The sequence below is a fragment of the Pristiophorus japonicus genome, chromosome 12 (genome assembly GCF_044704955.1).
Source record: "Pristiophorus japonicus isolate sPriJap1 chromosome 12, sPriJap1.hap1, whole genome shotgun sequence".
NCBI classification, from domain to species: Eukaryota; Metazoa; Chordata; class Chondrichthyes; family Pristiophoridae; genus Pristiophorus; species Pristiophorus japonicus.
This window is the reverse complement of record NC_091988.1, coordinates 175,194,909-175,213,405: the sequence shown is the minus strand read 5'-3', so window position 1 is coordinate 175,213,405 and position 18,497 is coordinate 175,194,909.

Genomic DNA, 18,497 nt, shown 5'->3' with positions numbered 1-18,497 from the left:
CTATGATGATGATGACAATCCTGACCACGCCTATCTCCAGTACTTTTCCACAAACCTCACCATCCCAAAAGTTCATTAGCACATTGGAATGTTATCTTATCTCTCTTGCCTTGACCAGACTGAGTTTTTCCATTGTGTCACTTTTGACCCGTTGCCCTGTTTAGTTGCCCCTCTGGGCTTCCTGTGGTTCAACAGTTGGGACAGCTTGTAATAATTAATCATTCTGATATATTATTTCCCTTACCCTTTAATTATAACTGAGCTCGATAGGTTCACTTCATTAGTCCAGTAACATGACCACTTACAGGAATGGTGCTATGGAGTTGCATAGGCAGCCACCAGCATCACAACAAACTTACTCAACACTAGCTCCAATTCAGCAGCCATCAAACAGGTGGTCAAATGCTGCTCCATCACTTGGGTGCAGACTCATGCATGCACTTTGGCTTCCCTTTCAGCTCAATTTTACCATCTCTTCTTATCAGCCTGCCTTTCTAGTCTTGGCAAAAAAAGGGCTTTCAGAGTGTTTACCTCCCTGTTTATGGCTTATGCCTTTAATTTTTCCCATTTCTTTAAATTTCATTTACACTTAATGACAGTTGCAGCTTTAGTGTGCTCTGTAAATCCATCCAAATCTGCACCTGATGTTGTGTGAATAATCCGATCTTGGAAAATTAGCAAACAGCACCCTTCCATTTGAGTCTGTCTAAAACTCACCAATATCCATTCAGGTTTAAACTATGCCAATACAAGAAAATCCAATCTTGGATGAATGCAAATTATTGTCCCTTTTCCCATTGATCTTAGTTTGAATATAATGGGCAGTGCAGTTCCTGATGACTGTTACAGGTTGTAAATAAAGTGAGTTTCAAAGATATTATCTAATAATGGGATAACATTAAATTCCAGATCTCATTTAAACTAAAGTTGCAATGGTGTTAATTGTAGCATTTATCTTCTTTAAGCCAATATATTCTGTTCATTTTTGTCGTATTTTTAATAGGAAGGGGTCACTGTGACAGATTAGAAGAACTTTACCAATCCATGCCTTTCACAACAAATAGACCGTGTTTCAGAAATTAATTAAAGAATTTGTTTTTGCAGTGAAGTTTTCACACTTGAATGGAATAATTGACTCCATTTGTGACACTATTGGGTTTAGAAACCTAAGCACCAAGAATTAATTCAAGGACTCCTTACACTTTAGTTTTTATGTTTCATTCCACAGTACAATATAAATCTCTGATTCCTTTGAAGGGATGTTAGAGGATAGAAACATTCCAGCTGTTATTTGTATTAAATTAACCACAGACAGATTTCAGAGACATAGCCTAGAAATTGCTATTAGGGGAGGTAACCATGGGTTGTAGTAAATTTCTGGAATATTGCTGTACTGCTCATTAATCCCTTATTGCTTTTTTGCTGCAAGTGTAAGCTAGGGACTGGAATGTCTGCTCAGCGCACTGACCAATGGAGTGTTGGAACTTATTATACTGGAGATCAAAGGTTAAATGGCTCATGGACACATTTAAATCCTTGCATGTGTGTCGGGGAAAGCAGGCCACAAGTTTAATCAACTATTTTAGCTTGCGATTTTTGTTCTTTTTCTCCAAACCCCTCCACTCCTCCAATAGTAACTGTGAGGAGCTCATCATTTTTTTCATTCCTAAGAGTGAGACTATCTGCTCAGATACCTCAGTCTCCTCCTACTCCCCAATTCCACTGCACTCTTCCCTCACTCTTGCCCATCCATAGATCACCCGATAGCATCTCCCCCCAAATTCCCTTCTTATCAAAGTCTTCTCCTCCCAGAGGTCCATTCGATGAATTCTCTTTTAATTCCTCAGCACGCGCTATTTTTTCTTGGCAAATACGCGGGGCCATCATCTATACTCATTCACTTTCAGTCCCTGTAATGTTACTGTGATATTGGAACATTATCCCTCCTTGTCCCCCTTACTCTCGCTACAGTATTTTGACAAGGTTGACCACTCCATTTTTCTCTGCTGATCTAATTCTGTGTAATTGCTCGTGCATGGTTACTCTCCTACCTTTCCGAACATAGCAAGCATGTCTTCTGTAATTCCTGGCCTCTTGCTCTTACACAGTCACTTTAAGAGATTCCTCATATTGTGAATGATCGTCTGCATCAAAGAATACCATGCGGCATTTTCAGTGGAGCCATCAGTGTCACGTCCAAAGCTCAGTTGAAGAACCTCTTGTGAATGCTCACACTGCTGCTACAGGAGGTTCAGATCTATAGCAGATGGTTTTGTCTGGCTTTAGTATGTTGGGGGATTTAATGGAGAGGACCCTGAGACGGAGATTCACAAAATTCAATGCTGCTCACAGACCTGCTCCCCGCAGATCAAAGGGCATGCTGAGGGAATACCTAGCATCAGAAACATAGAGTAGGCAATTATAAAGTTAAAGGCTTCTATCTCTCAGAGCAAAACCACATTTGGCCCAATCAGCATCCCTGTGCAGTAGATGTGCCAGAAAGCAGAGAGCATCAGCCAGCAACAGCAGAAGTGAATGCATCTAAATTAATTCCAGGATCGTGTCTGGGCCTCCTGAATCCCAACTGGCTCCCAATAAAACCATGTAGTCAGCCACCACATTAATTCCTTTTGGAGGGGGGTCACTTGGAAGCAGTCAAAGGTTAAGGGTTTGATAAAAACATACAACACACCAGAATTAAGGGGGAGCTGACTGGCATCATATATCACACAAAATAACACAATAAACTTGTTGAGCTGTATTAAATTTGGTCCAGGGAGTTGGCTTGATTGTGTCGCATTGGTTGCTGCACAGCAAAGACTGGGAATTGATGGTACAAGTAACCCGGCTGCAGATGATTAGTGCAAAATGAAAACATCATATATCCTGCCTGGGAAATGGACATTGACCTGCTTGGAACATTGTTGGAGTAAAATCCCTTTCTGTTTATGTAGGTCATTACATTATGCCTAAGGGCAGGAATGGCCACATAGATGTCATCAATTATCCTGTGCTTTCGGAAATCCAACGGTCTGGTGAAATTGGTGAGGCCACTCATAATGCTGCTCCTGGTTGGTGGGAAAGAAGGAGAAGGTGCTTGTCCTCCTGAATAAAGCAGGTCACCTATTTAATTTGTCTGTGGACAGAAAGTTAATGGTTATTGCAGATGACCCTTGAGCTAGCCTGGAAGGAGATCGCTGTTAGTGCTTTGCCTGTATTCAAGGTTGACTACAGATCTTATTGAAGCAGATGGGACAGCTCTTCAATTGCCTTACTAAACCTGAGCCTCCAGAGGTGGTAGTTTCTCAGTTATTGCCAGGTAGATGGGCCTGTACATATGGTGGGTAGCATATTGCTGGGTGTGGACAGTGGAATCATAGAATAATAAAATGATTACATCACAGAAGAAGGCCATTCGGCCCTTCGAGCCTGTGCCGACTCTCAGCAAATCCCAATCACCTGCCCTTTTCCCGTAGCCCTGTAATTTGTTTCCTTCAGATAATTATATATTTCCTTTTCGAAAGATAAGATTGAGTCTGGCACCTGCACCCTTTTCGGCAGTACATTCCAGGTCTTAAACTCTCGCTGCGTAAAAAAGTTTTTTCTTGCATCTCCTTTGGTTGTTTTACCAATCACCTTAAATCTGTGTCCTCTGGTTCTCGACCCTTCTGCCAATGGGAACAGTTTGCCTCTATCTATTCTATCCAGACCCCTCATGATTATGAACACCTCGATCAAATCTCCTCTCAATCTTCTCTGCTCCAAGGAGAACAACCTCAGCTTCTCCAGTCTGTCATTGTAACTGATGTCCCTCATTCCTGGAATCATTCCTGTAAATCTTTTTTGCACCTTCTCTAACGCCTTCACATCCTTCCTAAAGTGTAGTGCCCAGAATTGGACACAGTACTCCAGTTGGGGTCGAACCAATGTTTTATACAGGTTCATCATAATTTCCACACTTTATACTCTATACCTCTATTTATGAAGCCCAGGATCCTGTAAGCCTTTTTAACTGCTTTCTCAACTTGCCCTGCCACCTTCAACGATTTGTGCACATATACCCCTAGATCTCTCTATTCATGCACCCCCTTTAGGATTGTACCCTTTAGCTTATATGTCTTCTTCTCTTTCTTTCTACCAAAATGTATCACTTCACACTTTTCTGCGTTAAATTTCATCTGCCACGTGTCCGCCCGTTCCACCAGCCTGTCTATGTCTTCCTGAAGTTTATCACTATCCTCCTCACTGTTCACTATACTTCCGAATTTTGTTTCATCTGCAAATTTTGAAATTGTGTCCTATACACCCACATCCAAGTCATTAATATATATCAAGAAAAGCAGTGGTCTTGGAACTGACCCCTGGGGAACACCACTCCAATCAAAAAAACAACCGTTTGCCACTACTCTCCGTTTCCTGTCACTTAGCCAATTATGTATCCATGCTGTCACACTCCTTTTTATTCCATGGGCTTCAACTTTGCTGGAAAGCCTATTATGTGGCACTTTGTCGAACGCCTTTTGTAAATCCATGTACACCACACCAACCGCCGCATTACCCTCATCAACCCTTTCTGTTACATCATCAAAAAACTCCATCAAGTTAGCTAAACATGATTTGCCTTTAACAAATCCGTGCTGGCTTTCTTTAATTAATCCACAGCTATCCAAGTGACTGTTAATTTTGTCCCTGATTACTGTTTTTAAAAGCTTGCCCACTACCGAGGTTAAGCTGACTGGCCTGTAGTTGCTAGGTTTATTTTTACACCCTTTTTTGAACAATAGTGTAACATTTGCAATTCTCCAGTCCTCCGGCACCACCCCCATATCTAAGGAGGATTGGAATAATGTGGCCAGTACCTCCGCAATTTCCTCGTTCAAGTCCCTTAGCAGCCTAGGATACATTCCATCTGCTCCTGGTGTTATCTGACAGCCGGGATGAAAGCTGGAAGAATGTTTCTGTGCTGTAAAGTTCTATGCAAGCATTACACAATTGCCAGTGGCAATGATTTATACTGACTTACTTTTAGTCAGTACCTTCCAAACTACCGCCCCATCTCCTCAAACTCCTTGAACGTGTTGTCGTCTCCCAAATCCGTGCCCACCTTTCCCGCAACTCCATGTTTGAATCCCTCCAATCAGGCTTCTGCACCTATCACAGTACCGAAATGGCTCTCATCAAAGTCACAAATGACATCCTTTGCGACTGTGACATCCAAAAACATGGCGTCAGTTTCCACATGTACGCTGATGACAACCAGCTCTACTCACTACCACTTCTCTCGACCCCTCCACAGTCTCTAAATTGTTAGACGACTTGTCTGACATCCAATCCTGGATGAGCAGAAATTTTCTCCAATTGAATATTGGGAAGACCGAAGCCATTGTTTTCGGTCCCAGCCACAAACTCTGTTCCCTAGCAACTGATTCCATCCCTCTTCCCAACTTCTGTCCGAGGCTGAACCACACTGTTTGCAACCTTGGTGTCATATTCGACCACATATCCACAGCATAACTAAGACCTCCTATTTCCACCTCCGTAATATTGCCTATCTCTGCCCCTGCCTCAGCACATCTGCTGCCGAAGCCTCATCCATGCCTTTGTTACCTCTATTTCAATGCACACCTGGCTGGCCTTCCACTTTCCACCCTATGTAAAGTAGAGGTGATCCAAAACTCGGCTGCCTGTGACCTAACTCACACCAAGTCCTGCTCACCCATCACCCCTTCGCTCGCTGACCTGCATTGGCTCCCGGTTAAGCAATGCCTCGATTTCAAAATTCTCATGCTTGCTTTCAAATCCCTCCATGGTCTCACCACTCCCTATCTCTATAATCTCCTTTAGTCCCACAAACCCCCGAGATGTCTATGCTCCTCTAATTCTGCCCTCTTGAGCATCCCTGATTATAATCACTCAACTATTGGTGGCCATGCCTTCTGTTGCCTAGGTCCTAAGCTCTGGAGCTCCTTGCCTAAACCTCTCCGCCTCTCTAACTTTCTTTCTTCCTTTGAGACGCTCCTTAAAACCTACATCTTTGACCCGAGGCAATGTGTAGATGAGAAATAGGAGGGAGCCAAGGATAGATCCTTGGGGGACGCCAGAGGTAACAATGTGGGAGTGGGAAGAGAAGCCATTGCAGGTGATTCTCTGGCTATGATTAGATAGATAAGAATGGATCCAGGTGAGTGCAGTCCTACCCAGCTCGACGACGGTGGAGAGGCGTCGGAGGAGAATGCTGTGGTCAACCATGTCAAAGGGCGCAGATAAGTCTAGAAGGACAAGGAGGGATAGTTTTCCTTTGTCAGAGTCCCAAAGGATATTTGTGACTTTGATGACAGCCATTTCGGTACTGTGGCAAGCGCAGAAACCAGATTGAAGGGATTCAAACATGGAATTGCAGGAAAGATGTATCCTACATGGTTACTGCTTGTACTATTACAAGGTGTGCCACCAGAAGGCACCGCAGGAGAGACTTGCAGGTTACCTGTACAGGTGTGCCTGGCCTAGTATAAAAGGCAGGCCACCAGATGTAATCCTCAGTCTGGAGTTATCAATAAAGGACTAAGGTCACTACAGTTCAAGTACAACACATTGCCTCATGGAGTCATTATCAGAGCATCTAAAGACATAACAATTGACGATGAGATTTCGGACCTTCACGCGAAAATGTCTACCCTTGGTAAGTTGCAGCAGTTCGCAGATGGTGATGATTGGGATGCCTTTGCGGAGAGGCTCGACCATTTCTTCACAGCAAAAGACAATCCGGCCACGATAAGCGCAGAGCTATCCTGCTAATCAGTTGTGGGCCCACTGTCTATGACCTTGTCAGGGACTTGCTGGCACCAGCGAAGGCAATGACCAAGATGTACGAGAAGCTTGTAACACTGATCCAAGAACAACTCAAGCCCAAAGAGAGCATCCTCACAGCCAGACATCGACCAATGGCCCGAAGGCCAGGAAATCACGAAATATGCTGCAGACCTCAGGAGGCTGGCCGCACCGTGTGATTTCGGCGACCACCTCACCAAAGCGCTGCGGGATATCTTTGTCATTGGAATCGGCCATGAGGGCCTTCTTTATAAGCTACTGTCTGCGGATACCACAGTCACACTGCAGAAGGCCATCTCTGTGAGCCAGGCATTCATGACCTCGACCTGCGACTCTAGGCAGATGACTCATCCTCAGGACTCAAACCCGGCAAGTACTGTGCACAGAGTGGCGCCTGTTAGAGGCTGGACTGTAGAACGTGAACCTTCTCAGGGAAGAAAGAACAGGCCCCCGGGTCTCTTAACTCAGAATCCACCGAGGGGGGGCTAACCGAGTAGCTCCATGCTGGCGCTGCGGAGGGAATCATGTGGCTCAGCAGTGCCACTTTAAAGACTATGTATGCAAAGGCTGCAGCACAAAGGGCCACCTCCAGTGAATGTGTAAAAGAAATATGACTTACTGTGTTGATGAAGAGTCTGCAGACGGCCATGAATCCAGCACGGATTATAAAATGATAGTCAGAGAGGCAGCTCAGCCCCACGATGAGGTGTATGGCATGCTTACCTGGACCACCGAGTGTTCCCCGTTGAGGATGGAAGTCAAGATAAATGGTGTTCCAGTCTTCATGGAAGTGGACACGGGAGCGAGCCAGTCAGTAATGAATCAAGAAGCCTTTGAGAGGCTATGGAACAATCAGGCTGAACGACCCAAGTTGGTCCGGGTTCAGACAAAGCTGCACACCTACAACAATGAACTTATCTCAGTTGTTGGTAGTGTGGATGTAAAAGTACTCCATGATGGCACGGCGCACAAGTTACCTCTGTGGATTGTTGCAGGTGATGGACCAACACTACTCGGAAGAAGGTGGATGGAGAAGATCCATTGGAGCTGGGGAGATTTCATCCCTCCAGCGATTGATGTCTCGCGTGCTCAGAGGCAAAGCAAGCCCTCACCTGAGGGTGGACCGGGCACCAGAGAGCAGACCAGCACAGCACCCAAGGCACAGACCGCTCAGCATGACTGCGTGGAGATGATCCAGCTGAGACGACCCGAACATACCTTCCAGACTCCAGTGGCAGGACTCCGGAGGAAGAAAATTGGATCCAAAGGCGACTTCCCAGCTTCGGTGGCAGAACCCGAGGAGAAAAGGATCACCGCTGTCGACATCGTGGATGGAGGAAAGATGGCGCCCAAACCACGAGGTGATGCGCTGAAAGAAAAGATGGCGCGGCCAAACCACGAGGTGAAGCGCTGATGGAGCAGAGGATTGGGGCAAAGAGAGCAAGGCTCTCTTAAAGGAGGCCTGCAACCCACCACACTTAAAGAGACAGTTCCACATTTTTAATCAAAGTAAGAGCAACTGTGAGTTAGATGTAAAATGTGTCATTGTTGTGTACATGCAATAAGCAAAGAAAAGTCGCGCGATCGCAATCGGAGCTACAGATTATTTACAATGAGTAATGAAATGTTGTGCGATGTAGGATTTCAACTGCATTCAGTCAATGCAGCAGACAGACACCCATCGGGAGCACATAGGTCCAGCGAGCTACCCAATGTAGTAGCCTGCGTCCCTGGGGCCAGAGTTATGCACCATGGAATGTGGCCACAAGCAGCCAACACACACGAGCTACAGAGCAAGCGATCTCAGGAAGGCAACGGCACCAGTATCGATACCCTGCCCCTGATCGGCTCCACCTCTCAGGCACCCAATGGCACCAACCGCCAAAAGCCTGAAAGAGCAAACTGTGCTAAGGCGCAGCCCCCAGACCCTATTGCCACCAAGGCCATACCTGGGAATGAAGGGTCACCCGCAACAGTTCCCCCAAATGGGACTGGGACCAGCCAGGATCCCAAACCAAATAACGCCCAGGCAAGTGAGTCAGCAGTTCCCTGTGCACTGCCAGATGACTGCTCCTCAGGGAGCAGCAGCGACCCGGGCTGCAAGGAAAGGACAGAGAGGTCACAGGCATCTGTGAACCTGCCCAATGGTAGGAGCAACGGCAAAAGTCCCAAGAGCACGCAACTTGAGCCAACCGGGTTCCCACTGCCAACATTGGGCACCGCACCGCCCCCAGACTACCTAGACACCATCCAGCAGTTCTGGAACTAGCTTGTCCTCATGCACCGGTGCTGACACCTGTATGTATCAAGAATGTATCTCACCAGTCGAATGTACTTGCCTCACAACTATACCACAAATGCAATGGTGTAAATGCAATTTTTTTTTCTGGATTTGAATGTATATGAATGTAATGAGCCACCTGCATAATCTATATGTGGGGGGGAGAGAATGGAGTGGTCATGGACACACAAACAGAAGCCACCAGCACTCCACTGCCAACGAAACACCAACCACGCACCCAAGATAGAAACGACCCACCAAGGGTCAACCAGATAGAGCTAAGCCCAGAACACAGTCAATGCAGAGGCGATTTGCACTAAAGGCTTGGGGGAGAATGATGTAATGTATCCTACAAGGTTATTGCTTGTACTATTATAAGGTGTGCCACCAGAGGGCACCGCAGTGGGAGGCTTGCAGGTTACCTGTACAGGTGTGCCTGGTCTAGTATAAAAGGCAGGCCACCAGGTGTGATCCTCACTCTGGAGTTATCAATAAAGGACTAAGGTCACTACAGTTCAAGTACAACACATTGCCTCGTAGAATCATTATCAGAGCATCTAAGGACATAACAAGATGGGCACGGATGGTCTCAATCTTGGAGAAAAAAAAGTCCATGAGCTCCTCACACTTATTGTCGGAGGTGAGGGTGGAGACCGGGGAGAGGGCTTTAAGAAGATGGTTAGCAATGGAGAATAGAAGCTGGATGGGGTTAAGATAGAAGCTTAAATATCATGAACAAACTTTAATTTTTTTTTAAATTGTAATTTTTATCATAATGGAGAAATTCGATATTCCATAAATATAAAAATTAGTTTTTCAGGGCCAGAACGGTTGTTAGCAGTCAATACACTGTTAAAACCCCAGTTACACCTATTCCAACAAGGCTTAACAGCGCAAGTATTCATCCGTTCCACTGATTTCACTGCTTGCTGACTATGGGGTGTGGCGGAGGGGTGGGGGCGGGGGGGAGGGGCAGGGGTTGGGGGGGCAGCGGTGGTCCACAGTGCAACCAGTGTCAGAGCAGTAAATGACTGTCTGCAACTTCAGGATTTCTGTGTTTAGAAACGCATGCGCTAAATTCTGAAGTTATGGTCAGTTTCAAAGGGGTAATGCGGTGAACACTGACAAATTGACGTCATTGCGCATCGCAAAATCTGGGCCAACATTTTTCACCGGATATATATATTGAATCTAGAAATTGTTAGGCGTACTTGTAGAAAAATTAATATAATTTTAATATACACAAAGGAATTTCTTAAACTAGTTGGTTTAATAAAGTAACCTACTTCCTCATGTGGGTGAGTACTGCATTGTGACATGCTCTCTGCATGATTATTTGAAAGATTCTGTTATATGATGGTCGGCATGTAAAACTAAAGCATCTGCAGAATCTTAAAGCTTATAAAGTGAAATTGAAGTGTTCACATTGCCTATATATCCTTTGCTTTGATGTGTAATCATTAATGCACACAAATCTAATTTCAACTTTTAATTACTTAATGTAACTTTATCAAGTAGAATTGCAAGAATCTGCAAGTTTGATGCAAACTGCTGAGAGCACATTTAATAAGAACAGTACTTAAAGCAATTTCTCAGTTTTGTTTTAAATCAGATAACATTAATGGATATCAATAATGTCAAAGAATATACATGATTAATAGAGTGAATCAGTTCTTGTTACCACATGGGGGCAGCATGATAATCTAATTGGCTTCTGCAGTCAAGATTTATACATCTTATTTTGTAAGTTATGTTTTACAAATCAACAATGGAATGTCTGCCTCCCCGTTAATTATAGATCTAGGCTATCGAGAAAAAGCCTGTAAGCATTTGCTGTCTGTTAAAAAGGGAGATGACGGGCAAGTTGCAATTAACTTTGTCAAAATATTTTTTGCTAGCAAGGCAACAAAGATATAATCTAGAAAAAAAGCAGATAAGTAAAGAAAACCCTAGCATAGGCTAACAGAAAAAGCTGGGATATGCCACCGTCTTTTTACAAGTCATGAAAGATGATAATCTTAGAGAGTTTAATACAAGCATTAAAATTAAAGCATTCTACGGCGATCATCTCAGGATGACAACACGTCTGCTCCATTTCTCAACTAGCACCCTTGTTGGTGCCAGACAGTCTGCTGAGCTAGACTGTGCTGGCTGACACCGAGTCCAGCAGTCTGCATCCGGGACCTCAAGAGTCACAGCTCCTCGATGTTGCCCACCATGGTCATCTCGAGCCCCCTTGGTGGAAGTTCATCAGCCTTCCACCTCCCAAGCTGTAGCCACTGAGAGCCATCTTGTTGGAGCACCAGAATAGGTTACTATAGTGTATTTGCTTCATGGGTTCTTTGCTTAAGAATTCATAGCTACACATTTGCTGTAAAGAACGAGCTGGTTTATTAGCAACAGTTTATCAAACTGAACACTACCAGTTCATCCATCAGGCTCACAACTGCACGCCTCATCGTGGAGAACCTGAACTCAGTTAACTGGGGTTTTATTGAGACTTGTGAACATCATGTGACTGGCTAAGCCACTCACAGTGCAACAACTCCACAAGGCTGTGAGCATGCTCACAGATGCATACATTACAGTAACCATGAACATAAAACAGGCAAGGCACTAAGGTTTTGCATGAGAGTGCTTTGTGATAGGCATCAGTCATATAACTATTTGTTAAATTAAGAATGAGTACGCCAAGGATCTATCCTTGGCCCTCTCTTTTAACTCTTCAGATGATGTCCTTTGGCAACAACAACCGAAGACATAGTGTACATGTGGAAACTGAACCTGGCAACACCCAGCTCTATTCCTCCATCATCTCTCTCGACCCCTCCACTGCCTCTGCACTGTCAGATTGCTTGTCAGCATTAGATGAGCTACAATTTCCTTCAGTTAGGCATTGGGAAGACCAAAGCCATCGTCTTTGGCCCCGCCACAAACTCTGTACCCTTGCTATTGATCCCTTGACCACTATCACACTAAATAGGGAGGTCACATATTACTTGGAAAATACAAATTTAAGTGGGGTAGAAGAGCAAAGGGATCTCAGAGTGCAAAAGCAAACCAGGCTCCAGGGTTTATTCCTAGAGGAATTGAATTGAAAAGTAGAGAGGTTATTCTAAATTTGAATCGAATCTTGGTTGGGCCTGACTTGGAGTACTACATACAATTCTGGTTGCCATATTATAAAAAAGCATATAGAGGCACTGGAGAGGGTGCAAATAAGATTTACAAGGATGGTACCAGAAATGTGCGAGTACATCTACCAGGAAAGCATGAACAGGCTGGGTCTCTTTTCAACAGAAAAGAGAAGGTTGGAGAGTTACCTAAGAGGTTTTTAAAATTATGAAAGATTTTGATAGAGTGGATACAGAGGGGTCGGAATTGCCCACCGCCCGAAACGAGTCGCACAAACTGTTCTTAAAGTGTTCTATCCGCCCCAATGCATTGGCGGACAATCCGGAGAAATACAGCTTTTTTGTTGATGTTTCCGGTTGGAGCAGTGTTGGTGTAGGGGGAGGAGCTGAAGTGCGGTCGGGTTGGAGTAGCCACCACTAATGGGGCAGAAGTGGGGGCAGGTCAGTGTCACCGACGCTCGCAGTCATCAGTGCTGCACTGACCAAGTCATCGTGCTGGCGCATCTCAACGTCCCTCCCCATCAGTTAAAGGGGAGGGCCGCTGCGAGCTCTGCAGCCACTTCAGTGGCAAACACTCGGCCACCAGGGAGGGTTCCGGCGAATCTGCAGGCATAATTGTTGGCCCGAGCTGGCAGTCGGCTGACAAAAGAAAAAACATGGAGTTGCCAACAGCGCCAGCTCTCCTTTAAGGGCAGCCACGCCGCCCAGCCACAGAAAAGGCACCGACAGGAAAAGCTGTCGGTGGTACCTTCTGGCGGCGGCGGTGCTCCCGCAGGGCAATTCTCAAAAGGGGCAATTTCCCACGGGGAAATCTCGGGAAGGGGTCGCTGCCAGTCGGTAAGCGGTCGGCGCGTGCACGGCATGGCGGGAAAATGCGGCTAGTGGCGGCTACTCCGACACGGCCTCACTTCCGCCCCTCTCCCCACACCAACACCGCTCCGACCAGAAACAGCAACAAAAAAGCTGAATTTCTCCGGATTGTCCGTCCCATGCATTGGGGCGGACGGAACACTTTCAGGTGGCCACGGGCCTTATAGAAAGGGTCAATTTTGACCCCTAGAGAGTTTCTACTTGTGGCGAAGAGCAAAACTAGGGGCCATGAATATAAGATAGTCACCAAGAAATCCAATTCAGAAGGGACTTCTTTACCCAGAGAGTGGTGAGAATGTGGAAGTCGCTACCACAGGGTGTGGTTGAAGCGAATAGAAGCATTTAAGGGGAGGCTAGACAAGCATATGAGGGAGAAGGGAATAGAGGGTTATACTGATAGAGTTAGATGAAGAAAGACAGGAGGAGGCTTGAGTGCTGAATAAATGCCGGCATAGACTGGTTGGGCCGAATGACCTGTTTCTGTGCCATATATCCTATGTATTCGACTTTGAGCTGAACTGAGGCTCCATTATAAAGACCACCTATTTCCACCTCTGGAAGATTGCTGCTGAAACTCTCATCGAGGCCTTTGTCACCTCCAGTCTCAAATATTTTAATTCTCTCCTGGCAGGCCTCCCATCCTATAGGCTCTGCAAATTTTATCTCATCCAAAACTCAGCTGCCTGTATCCTATCTTGCACCAAGCCCTGCTCATCCATCACTCTTGGCTTGCTGATTCATATTATTTTCTGGTCCCTCAATGTCTCCTTATGGCTAAATCCCTTCATGGTCTTGCTTTCAAAATGAAGGGGGTAAATAGTGAAAGATTGTTTCCTCTGGTTGTTGAATCGGTAACAAGGGAAATAACTCAGAATTGTTACTGGAAGAATGGAAAGGAAAGTTAGGAGAATGTTTTCTCACAGATGGTTATTAGAACATGTAATGCTTTACTACGAATGACTATCGAGTCCAAGACGCTAACATTATTCAAGAGAGAATTGGATAAGTATTTAAAAAGAAAGAATACAATAGGAAACAAAGCAGGGGAATAGAATTAAATTAGATAGCTCCAGTAAAAGACATAAGCATTGACACAAGCATGATGGGTCAAATAGCCTTCTCCTGTACTGTAAATTTCATAATTCTATGATTCAATGATTCTATGAACTAGCTGATGGCTCACGGGAAACCTGACAGCTTAACCTGCACCTAGAAGTACACAAAGCTGTGCAGCCAAGAATGGATGAGCTGTGTCAACAATATAAGAATAAAGTAAAGCTTAGAACAAGAGAAAATCCAGCAGCTAAAAAAGCTTTCCACAACCCATACACAATTGCTCCTATGCTAAAGTCTATCGCAGATATTTAATCCCCTGAGGGAAAGCTCAGCATAATTTCTTCTTGATCCCTGACCCCAAAAGTATTGAGGAAAACTGTGGAATACCTATATTATTCATGGTGCACTGCATGGTAGAACACTTCAGTCCTTATAAAACACCAAGGGGGTTGGTTATTTTGGCCAAAGGATGAAACTAGGGTGCTAATAAGACTAGCGTGTTTGAAAGTCTGGATTTAGCACACAATTTTGGTCCTAATTGCTGATTACCATAATTTGAACTTGTTTGGAGGTGCTAAACCAAAAACCTACAAGTTCAGCACTAAAGTGCTGATTAGACACAATTTTCGTGGAGCAGTTATATGTGGGCTCCTCACCCCCACTTCCATTGAAGGTTTGGCATGCTCTGGCTAGCACACAGCAGCACATTGCAGGATGGCTCAGGGAGCGAGGGAGAGGAGGCACAGGTTCTCAGATGTGGCACTGGAGGTCCTGGTGGAGGTGGTTCAGAGGAGGAAGGATGCCACATTGCCGTCTTGTCCCTCTACACCTGCAGCAGCTGGTACTGCTCTGCCTGGCCTCATGTCCTCCTCCAGTTCCTCGTCCAGACAAAGGGGGACCCCTAGCAAGATGCCGATGACCAAGAAGTGCATTTCTGCTGGTCACTCCAATAAGGTGTCCAATAAGGTGGAGTAGCATGCACAGCCTTTTGGACGAGAGAATTCCAGATTTCCACTACCCCTTGTGTGAAAAGTGCTTCACGATTTCACTTCTGAATAGCTTAGCTCTCATTTTATTATTTTGCTATCTTGTTCTATATTCCCCACAAGAAGGAATAGCTTCTCTGTATCTACCCTATTGAATCATTTTATCATTTTAAGCAGCTCAATTAGATCACCCTGTTATCTCCTAAACTCAAGGGAATACAAGCCAAGTTTATGCAACCTCTCCTCATAATCTAACCGTTTAAGCCCCGGTATTGTTCTGGTGAATCTGCGCTGTACCCGCCTCTGAGGCCGATATTGGTGCAGATATGTGGTGGTCAAAACTAAACACAGTACTTCTGCTCAGGTCTGACCAAGGTTCTGTACAACTGAAGCATAACTTACTCTGTTTTGTATTTCAACCCCTTTGAGCAAAATTCTATTAGCTTTTCTGATTATTTTTTGTACATGCGCACCAGCTTTTAAATCCCTTTGCTCCTCCACAACTCCCAATCTCTCACCATTAAGAAAAGATTCCGATTTGTCTTTCTCAGAATCAAAGTGGATGACCTGACATGTCACCACATTGAAATTTATTTGCCATATTTTTGCCCAATCTCTTAGTCTATGTCCCTTTTGTAACTTCATGGTCTTCAAGATGGGTTCTGACCAAGGCTCTGTGTAACTGAAGAACACGTTCTTCCCCTTTGTATTACAACCCACTTGAGATGAAGGCCAATATTCCATTAGTCTTTTGTATTTCCTTTTGGACTAGCTTTTAATAATTTGTGTACCTGGACACCCAAATCCCTTTGGTCCTCCACAGTTCCTAGCCTCTTACTATTGTGAAAATATTCCGATTTGTTTTCCTTGACACAGGATATACTGGAGAGTATTTGTGTGGAAGACTGACCCACTTTGTTTACTACAGTACTTGTAATAACAAAGATGGTGATGAAGTGATTATGATTTGTTTGTAAGCACAAGCGTACTGTATGGGTAAGCTGTGCATGTATAAGTTGGTTGCTGGTGTAAATCAAAGATCGGTACCCAGGTGATGTGTCACAGAGTTGAGATGTTTATTTTCTACGAATTTTAACAGAAATGAATTAACAGATAAAGGTTACTGATCAGAATTATTTTCCTGAATTGACGAAAGATAGGGATTCTCTTTTACTCTCAATTTCTTGGGCTTTTGCCATGGTGTACAACTCTTAGGTCCTCTAAATGCCTTCTAATGATCATATACGTTAAATATATCTTAGTGAATATACTTTCAAAAGGGTTAAAACTTCAGGAGCGTCAAAGTCATGCACTCCAAATGGGAGGGGCATTATTTGGGGCAGAACCTCGATTCTCCAGGTTTCTGCCTCACGCAAGCTACAGGGGAAGGGCAAGGCTACTGCACTCCTCCCGCTCCTTGTATATCCACATACAGCTTTGGGGGAATGTCAGGAGCATTCTGCGGCTAGCCCGGGAATTCCACTCTTTGGGGTAGATCATGACATTGTGCACTGGTGTAAATGGGTAATAGCAAGTCGGCAGCCCATTTTACATCTCTTCCGATTATATTTCCATTTAACTCATCTTGGTTATAGGGCTTGTAAGGCTGTGAGGGGCTCATCATTGAATTGTGCCATACGATCTTTTACATCCACTCAAGTGGGCAGATGGGACCTCGGTTTGCTGTCTCCTCTGAAAGCTTAAATGTTACCTCGCAGGGAAAGTATGACAGGAAATAGTATGGTCCTTCTAGGAAGTGCAAGGCTTTTCCTATATTATAGATTGCGCTAAATGCCATATCAGCAGCATAAATTCAAAATGAAAGTGTCATAACATAATAATGAAGTATCGGTCATTTGATTCAGAAACTGACTAACATATGAACATTTTCTGTCTTTGAAGAAGTAAAGGTGTGATCTAAACCATCATCACCCACACATCAGAACACCACAGGTTGTGATTAACACTTTCTTTACTATGGATTCCTGTACTTACTGACCTCCTGGTTTTACGGGTTAAATTCATTCACAGGAAGTTACGTGCTACATATGGATCAAGAAAGGTGAAATAAAAGCAGAAAATGTTGGTTGGGCAGTCTCTGTGGAGAGAGGAAGGTAGGGTTAACCTTGCAGGTCACAACCAGAAAATGTTCAATTTTATTTATTTCAAATTTCCAGCATCTTCAGTATTTTGCTTTTTGGATCAAGAAAGGTATTTTGCTATGTATTCACCGTCAGTCAATAGTTCCGAGTCCCAAATTTTTCATGGGGCACAGCCAGATGTCATTTAGAAACTGATCAGACAATTAAGGGCACATAAAATTTTCTTAACCAGAATCATTCTTTTCAAGAATTTATCTTTCCATTAGAAACCAAGACTGCCTATTCCATCTCCGTAACAGCGGCCATCTTTGCTCCTGCCTCAGCTCATCTGCTGCTGGAACCCTCATCCATGACTTTGTTACCTCTAGACTTGACTATTCCAATGCTTTCCTGGCTGGCCTCCCATCTTCCACCCTCCATAAACTTAAACTCATCCAAAACTCTGCTGCTCATATCCTAACTCGCACCAAGTCCCATTCACCCATCAGTTCCTTGCTCGCTGACCTACATTGGCTCACAGTCCAGCAGTGTCTCAATTTTAACTCCATGGCCTTGCCCTCCCTACCTCTGTAACCTCCTCTAGCCCGACAACCCTCTGATATTTCTGCACTCCTCCAATTCTGGCCTCTTGTGCATCCCGGACTATAATCGCTTTACCATTGGTGGCTGTGCCTTCAGCTGCCTGGGCCCTAAGATCTGGAATTCCCTCCCTAAGCCTCTCTGACTTTATACCTCTCTGTCCTCCTTTAAGACGCTCTTTAAAATCTACCAACTTTTTATTCACCAGTCCCAATGGGCTAGACTTTGTATTTGTGTCCAGATCGCCCAAAAGTGGGCGGTACTTCCCGTATTAGCGATTATATTTGTTCTCGTGATCGCCGGAATATCGCCCATTTAAAACCTGCTAGTTTCCATTTGATTTGGGCGTTAGCCGTATGTAGCTCGGTGTCAAATTTTGTTTAATAACACTCCTGTGAAGCACCTTGGGACATTTTACTACGTTAAAGTTGCTATATAAATGCTGTTGTTGGTGTAACTTGTTACACAAATCTCCTAAAGTAGAGCAACCCATAAAGACCGTCCAATTAAACCACAAAAAATAAGAATAAATCTTTACTTTGCATGCTGACTTATAAACACCTCCATTGGGAAAGTTCGAAATGTGTGACTGAAATGAAAAACTGGTACTAACCCATTTGGAGGTTTTGTTTTATGGTTGTAGTTGAATCAGGATTATGAA